The sequence below is a fragment of the Poecilia reticulata genome, linkage group LG19 (assembly GCF_000633615.1).
Source record: "Poecilia reticulata strain Guanapo linkage group LG19, Guppy_female_1.0+MT, whole genome shotgun sequence".
NCBI lineage: Eukaryota > Metazoa > Chordata > Actinopteri > Cyprinodontiformes > Poeciliidae > Poecilia > Poecilia reticulata.
In genome coordinates this window covers 1,257,329-1,265,145 of record NC_024349.1, presented here as the reverse complement: position 1 = coordinate 1,265,145, position 7,817 = coordinate 1,257,329, and positions in this window count along the sequence as shown.

Sequence of the window (7,817 nt, the reverse complement as noted above, 5' to 3'; positions counted from 1 at the left end):
TCTCTCTCTCTCTCTCTCTCCCTGTGACTCTCTCTGCCTGGCCTCTGGAGGCCTGGAGTTTGTGAGCAGGTGTCTCCATGTTTGCCGCTGAGCCGACAGCCTGGTTCCCCTCATGTGGTTCTGGTTAAATGTTCTCTGCCGTGTGACTGATGAGGATAATCAGGTGGATGTAAACACTTCCCCGGGATCGGAGCGCCGTGATGGATTTGGCACCGGCTCCCATTCGGCTGTGGAAGTTTCAGGAAGTAGATGATTTAAAAACTTTTCAGGGCGTCAATAGATTTTCAGTCTTGGCTTTCGAAACGCTGAATCTGGGATCGTTTTCCCATGAACAACAAATGTGTCATAAGTGGCTTTTTTTCAATCTTCCCTTTTTCCCGAAAAGTGTCCGTTTGAACCTGAAGCACAAAATTAATTAGCTCATGTTTTATTGATTGATTGGTTTGGATCTTATTTGTTTATTGATTGGTTTCTGATCGGGTTTTATTTGGCCTTCAGGAGGAAGAGCTTCGTCTTCCTCCTCTCCTGCTCCCTGTAACGCTGCGGTCAGGTTCGGGCTTCTGACCGAGCAGGGTGTGAATACTTTCTGGATGACTTGCTGCTCTGCCGCACCAATCAGCTGTCTGTGCAAACCACAAGTTAACATTTGGCAGGGCGATGAAAAGAGAAACCCAGTGCACCCCAAGTGGAGACGACAGGAACTGCAGCTGGAGATCCACAGAAAGAATCTAAACATCATGTTTGAAAATCAAAATTCTGACTTTGAATCTCATAATTTAGTTTTAATATCATAATCTGGATTACCCCAAATTGCTTCTCTCTCTCTCTCTCTCTCTCTCTCTCTCTCTGCTGCAGTGAGAAACGATCCTAATCCTAACATGAGAACTTCATTCTGATGTTTTTATGTATTTATGTTTATTAATAACAATGGAAGCAGAAACTGTTTCTGGTTTGTTATGAAGTGAAATGAAAGCGGCAGCAAAACGTTTCAGAGGAAGAGGTTAGGAAACCGCTCTGCATCATCATCATCACCTTCATCATCATCATCATCTCAGAGGAATTTAACCTTCACTTCACAGAAAGACAAAACCTCGTTTCCTGCTTCTTCCTCATTTCATGTTGTTTTACAAACAGCAGCAGATTCTTCAGAAACCTGAAAAGAGTTTCTGGTTTCATCTCAACCGGATCTGGAGAAACGAAACGAAAAGAATCAAATCCAGAATGTGATGTTTAGTTTCTGACTTTAGGTTTTTGTGTTTCTGCAGGTCAGTGCCAGACGTCAGAGTTCTTCAGCTCAGACCTGGGGGTTTGTGTTCCCTGCACTTCCTGCAAGCAGTACCCCAAAACCCCGTCCTGCAACACATGTGAGGGTCTCCGTCTGCGCCTGTGTCTGCGCCTGTGTCTGTGCCTGTGTCTGCGCCTGTGCCTGTGCCTGTGTCTGTGTCTGCGCCTGTGTCTGCGCCTGTGTCTGCGCCTGTGCCTGTGTCTGCGCCTGTGTCTGCGCCTGTGCCTGCGCCTGCGCCTGTGTCTGCGCCTGTGTCTGCATCTACTGAATATTCTAGAATAGAGTAGAATATTTCACTTCTGCTCATAAAAATCACTCAAGGCTCCTTTAATTAGAACATTTTAGATATTAAAACAATATTTTTCACTGTTTTTGTATTTATGGAACCCAATTTCTGCCATAAAAAAAAGCTGTGCTGAATGCCAAGATTATAACTTTGAAGCTCAAAAATATGACCTTAAATCTCAAAATTAACTTTGTATCCCATAATTTTGACTTTTAATCTAATAATTTTGAGCTTGTATCTGAAAATTTACATTTTAACCTCAGAATTATGACTGAATGTTAAGATTATAACTTCATATCTGCAAATTATGACACTTGATCTCATAATTATGAGATTGAAAGTTAATATTACGGCTTCCTGTTGGGCTTTTATTTTTCTTTCATGGCAGTAAGGGCCTTCCGTAGAAGTGTTTATATGTATATAAGAGACCAGGTGAGAGCCGCTGCTCTTCCTCGGGTTCACCCTCTCCGTCCCGCTGCAGGTAAGCCTCTGGAGGAGACGCCACACGTCTGGAAGCTGGCGGCCATCACCAGCTTCTCGGTCCTCGGCGTGGTTCTGATCGGCGCCGCTCTGATCATCGGAGTCATGATGCATCGACGCAAATCACACAAACGACCTCTGAGAGGTAGAACCCGATTTTAAAAACTTTTCTTTTCCAGCTTGATGTAGGAAACTTTGAATCTCAGAAATATGAAACTGAATCTGTTTTTAAAACATTTCTTCTCCATCTTGATGTGAATCTGAGATGACCTTTGACCTCGGAACGTTTTTAAATGAGCAGGGTGTGAAAACTTCCTGCAGTTATCAGTTATAATGTTGCGATGATTTGAGTTCAGAGTTTATTTTCTGATTTCTACAGAACCCATTGAAGAGACGGCGGGGCCACTTTACCAAGCTTAAACAGCCGAATAGGTATTATTATTATTATTATCATTATTATTATTATTATTATTATTATTTCTGTTTGCACCGTTTTACTCTGTAATCTCTTTGGTACGGACAGTTCAGTGGTTTGTGACTCAGAGCTCCTGAACTAATTTTAACATCGGAGCAAATCTGTTTTACACAAATCTCATGTAAAATAATCTGTTTTATATTCTGTCATAAAATAAATGTCACTTTACGCCTGAAACTGTTTGTCACAAAGGGCTGAGGCGGTGAACTGATGTTCATGTGTGAAGCTGTTTTTGAATCATCGGGTTCTCTTGCGCAGCCTCATCCCACTCTGGAATCAGATGTGACCGAACCACGGAGCCTGAGGAACCTCTGGACGACGAACCGCATCCCGAACCCCGGGGCTGCGGCTCCGGCTGCAGACGGACCCATCTTTATTTATTGGACTGCTGGTGAGGAGATGAGCTCAGTTCTGAACGGGTCCGGCAGACAGCAGGCGACCCGCTGAGCCTCTGCTCACCTTGTAGGAATAGTAACAACGTTATACGCACTAGTTTGGTATCCTGTCCAGGAAATGTCTGTCTTTATTTTGCATTAACTGAGACTCTCCAACCTGGAGGCCCTTGGTGGGTTTCCAGACGTTTGATTCCGTTCAGACTTTGACTTGTGTTTTGGTGTGAACTCCGGCGACGCGACGCAACGCGACGCGACGCAACGCGACGCGATGCAATGCGACCTCTAACTGCACACGTGAAGAAGACATACTGTTCGGCACATTAAGGCCATTTGAATGTAGGAGCTGTAGGAGAAACGTCCCCAGTCCGCACCAGCTGGACTGTCCTCATGCACTCACTCTGGGCCAGGCCTGCAAAGGGCAGGAGCCCAGAGCGCCACGTTTAGGGGGCACCCCCCAAAAAGTTTTTTTTTTTTTTTTTTTTACCTCATATTCAACGCAGGCGCTCATTTTGCATGTGGAGTTTTTAAAATATTGTTGTTTTTTTAATAGTTTGAGCAACACTCAAATATTAAGATGATGAAGTTGCATCTCTTTGGACCAACATGGCGCCCCCTGGGGGATGTTTTTACCCAACCAACCAGCAGTTTGTACCTGCTAATTTGTCGGTGTTTGTTACAGAGTCCCCTAGTGGCATTTAAAGGGCCGGTGTTAAAAATATCCTGTTGTCTTTCCATCATGTTACGTTTTCCCATGGAATGTTGTTTTAATTCTCTCATGCATGTTTACGAAATCCTTCAATCACCATGGCAACCATTCAGCTGTTAAAACACCTGGGTGGACCTAGCCCCGCCTTCAAGATGCAGCTCCTCCCACTCAGCTCCTTCAGACTAGCCAGCAGCAATTAGCAAACACATCTTATAGGAGCTGCTGCTCAGAGCAACGCTGGTAAAAATGTTGTTAAAGGGTTAATAGAGGAGCCATGGTGGGATGACTTCCTGGAGGCGGAGCTTCCGAAAGAGCAGGAGCTTCTTAAAGTGACAGAGGCCCAATTTCAAGGTGTTAAATCAGGAAGTCCAATTTCTTTTAATACCATTTTTATACCAGCAGGAGTTAGTTAGTTATTTACTTACTAACGTGATGCAATATGTGGCAAGGAAATGCATAACGGTCCTTTAAATTCGTTTTAAGACATTCACAGAAACTTTCATTAAGAGAGAACTAAATAAAATTACATCTAAACTAATTATACTATTTTTGAGTTATTTTCAAGGAGCAAAATAATCCCTGACATTCCTTAGGGGGCGCTGTAGTTTGTAATTTACACCTGCAACAGATTTTTTTTATTTTTTGGGGGGGGTTTGGGCTCCAAGCTGGTCTCCAGCCCAGGGGCCCCTATTCCTCTAAATCCGGCCCTGTTTTCACTGTTACTGCATCTCCTGAGACCAACAGACTGTTTGTTAATGACTCTTTGGCTCGTTCCTGCGCTGTTGTTCTGTTTTTACTGTTCCTGACGGTCAGAAGAGGCTGCTCACATCCGCGTCTCGGCGCTTGCAGGACAGGATGCGTGAAACACTAGACACTCACTCCAAACTGCTAACATGTGGGAATGCTGCGAGGAATGCGCTGCGGAGCGGGAAATAACCTACAGTGTTTTAGTTGGAGCTCCTGGACGCTCTTCCCACATGTTTCTGTGACTTTACGGCTAAAAGCAGCAAAATAAACGTGTCAGGATGGATTTATTCACTTCTATCATAGATTTTCTATCGGATTGTAACAGACGGGGTTTTTAGGAACTGTTGAGTTTTTAACTGCATTGAGGAATCACTTCACAAATAGATTTTTTATTTTTTTTAGAAGATGTGTATATTATTTATTTTTTGAAGCGCCTCGCAGCGCAGCGACACACCGACTGAGGAGAGAAGCGCATTTCAAAGGGACTCCAGTGAAGGTTTTTAGTGAAAAGCTGCAGAGCGATAACTAACACTTTGCTTTTATTCTCCTGCTCCGTTTCTTCCTTACATGCACTGGCTTCTCTTACTTCAAACCTTTGTGTAGCAAATATATTTTCACAATAAAACTGACAACTTTGTGGATGTTTGTTGTGTTTTCATTCAGAAATGTTTAAACTTTCTTGCTGTTTCCTTGGAGGAAACGGCATGAGGCACAAACCTGAGGCAGGGATTCGAACCCAGAACCTTCCTGCTGCACAGAATGACGTATTCCAGGTGTTTCATTTGTTCATATTTAATATTTTCTGTGAACATGGGTGGTTCTAGATGGGGCCCAGCAGGGGGCCAGAGCCCCTCTGCTACAGACATAATACTAGATTAATTTCTTATGACACATTCTGGCAAAGAAACTGTTGCTAATTGGTTCCTTGAACTAATTACATTTTTTATCTATGTTTTACTTAATAAAATAAAAATTAAGCTTCATTTTGAGATCTGAGTTTTATCTGTTAGCTCTGGAGACACAAGATGCTCTTTGTCTCACATCATTTATTAAAAAATCATAAATACAAGAAAAACTTGTATAATTATAATCATAGTATGATAGAAACTTTATGCATCCCTTTGGGATTTACCCTCAGGGAAATTATAGTTCAGTCTCCCACAGAGCACCAATACATCAAATCCTTAAACAATTATTTATTATTTTTTACATTAACATTTAGCCTGATTCTATAGTTCCTCTATTTCTATTGTTATCCAGTGAGGAGTTGATCACAAGTCAATTAATTCAGTAAATGTTGCTTTTATTAGATATTTCATTTTTCTCCTACTAAGAAACATTAAATGAGGTCCGAACAACATTTTCATCAGAATTTACAGCCTGCATATAGTATAATAATATTATTAATAATAATACTAAAAGACAGTCATAATGTCCCAACCCAACCGTCTCTGCTGGACACCGGACCGGACCGGACCGGACTTCCTGTCCCCAGGACACATTTGTATAAACAGGAAGTCGCATCATGAACCAAAGAGTCTGAGTGTTTCCGTTTCCAATGGCAACAAGTTTCTGAGGTATTCCATACTGAGGTCAGAGGTCATCAGTCACATATAAAGGCAACAAATATAAAAAGCTGAATTAAAACAGTTTAAGAACATTTTTGGTTGAGATCAAGTCAAAAAATGTTTAAAACATGAAGAAAAAACAACAAAACAGAGAAGAGCTGAAACTTTCCCCAATCTCATCATTTAAAGTTAAAATAAAAGGAGCTCATGCTGGGAAAGGGTTAACCCTAACCCTGTTTATGTTCCCATAATGCATCAGGATTCAGCTAAAAAAACATGTCTGAAATGGCACGAGTGAAGAAATAAATCATTCAGGCTTTCACCGATGACTTCACATCTCTGGAAAAGTCGACATAAAAAGCCTTAAAGTGAAACTAAAGTTTAGTTTAAAGGAGAAAATGGATCAATTCTCCTGATGCTCTTTAAAATAAACGTCTGACTAATAATCCATTACTTTCCGTTTCCCTGGGGAATAATTATGACGTAACACAGAGTATGGATGAGGAGCCATGTTTCTTCTGGCTGTGCATGGAGAGAACTGCAGCTAAAAATGGCAACTCAGTCTCCATGGCAACCATCAGCCGATGTATACCTGCTGCCAGTGTCAATACGAGACATTTATTACAGATTATCACATTTTTTAAGGATTTTTATGCATCTTCAGCAGAGATCAGGTTGATCCTTCAGAGGCCGCCATCCTCATCCTCATCTTCATCCTCCGACTGATGTTTTAAAGCAGGGGTGTCAAACTCCAGTCCTCGAGGGCCGGTGTCCTGCAACTTTTAGAAGTGCCTCTGCTGCACCACACCTGAATAGAATAATTAGGTCATTAGCAAGGCTCTGGAGAACTGAGGAGGTAATTAAGCCATTTGATTCAGGTGTTTTGTACCTGTGGCACATCTAAAAACTGCAGGACGGCGGCCCTTCAGGACTGGAGTTTGACACCCCTGTTTTAAAGGCTACATGATGTTTACACAGCAGTCAGAAACATTTCTGGTAAAATACAGACATAATACATCAACAAATAATCAAATACATCCATTTAGGCAGAAAGTACGAATCAGAGACACTGCAGATAGAAGAAAGGAGCAATTTCACACCGAAAAGTCAAACATTTTCTACTTGATCTAAGGAAAAACATTAAAATTTATCAGTTCCAAAAGTCGAGAAGTTTTCTCTAAATTTGTGATTTTTCTGTGAAAATTTCTGAGAAGTTTTCTCAGTTTTTCACTCTGCAGTGACCCTGAAACGCCGTTTTGAACCGGTTATGAATTCTGGCTCCGGATCCAAACCCAGGAGGTTTAGTGGCTCTGAATGTCGTAATTAACTGATAAACAGAGTTTATAGTTCTGGTTTGGTCCAAACGCTGCCGAGTCTGATCTGGATTCACGCTGAATAAAGACAGAGTTCTGTTACCTGCTGACCGGACCTTCCAGAACCAGAACATCTCTGAACACCAGAGAACTCTTTCTGAGGAGATACAATTACTGATAATAACAGGATAAATATCAAAGACGCCTCATGCAGCGGGTCGGCCCGATGCTGCGACGCGTCACGGCGTCCGCCATGTTGGATGTGGAAACCTGCCGCACACAATGAAATGGACCGAACTTCTAAGGAATCGTTCCAAAAAAATTCTGCGTTTTAAAAGTTGAAAATTTTCAACTTTTAAAACTCAGAATTTTCATTAGTTTTTCTAGAAAATTTCTAAGACTTATCTAAAAATTTTGAGTTTTTTCCTCACAAATTTTCGACTTTTTAAAGTCAGAAATTTTAAAGTTTTTTATAAAAAATTTCAGAAATTAATTCTTTCTTTTCCCTCCACAAATGTTAAACTTTTCAGCTTAAAAATGTTCTTGGTTTTTTTTCTAGAAC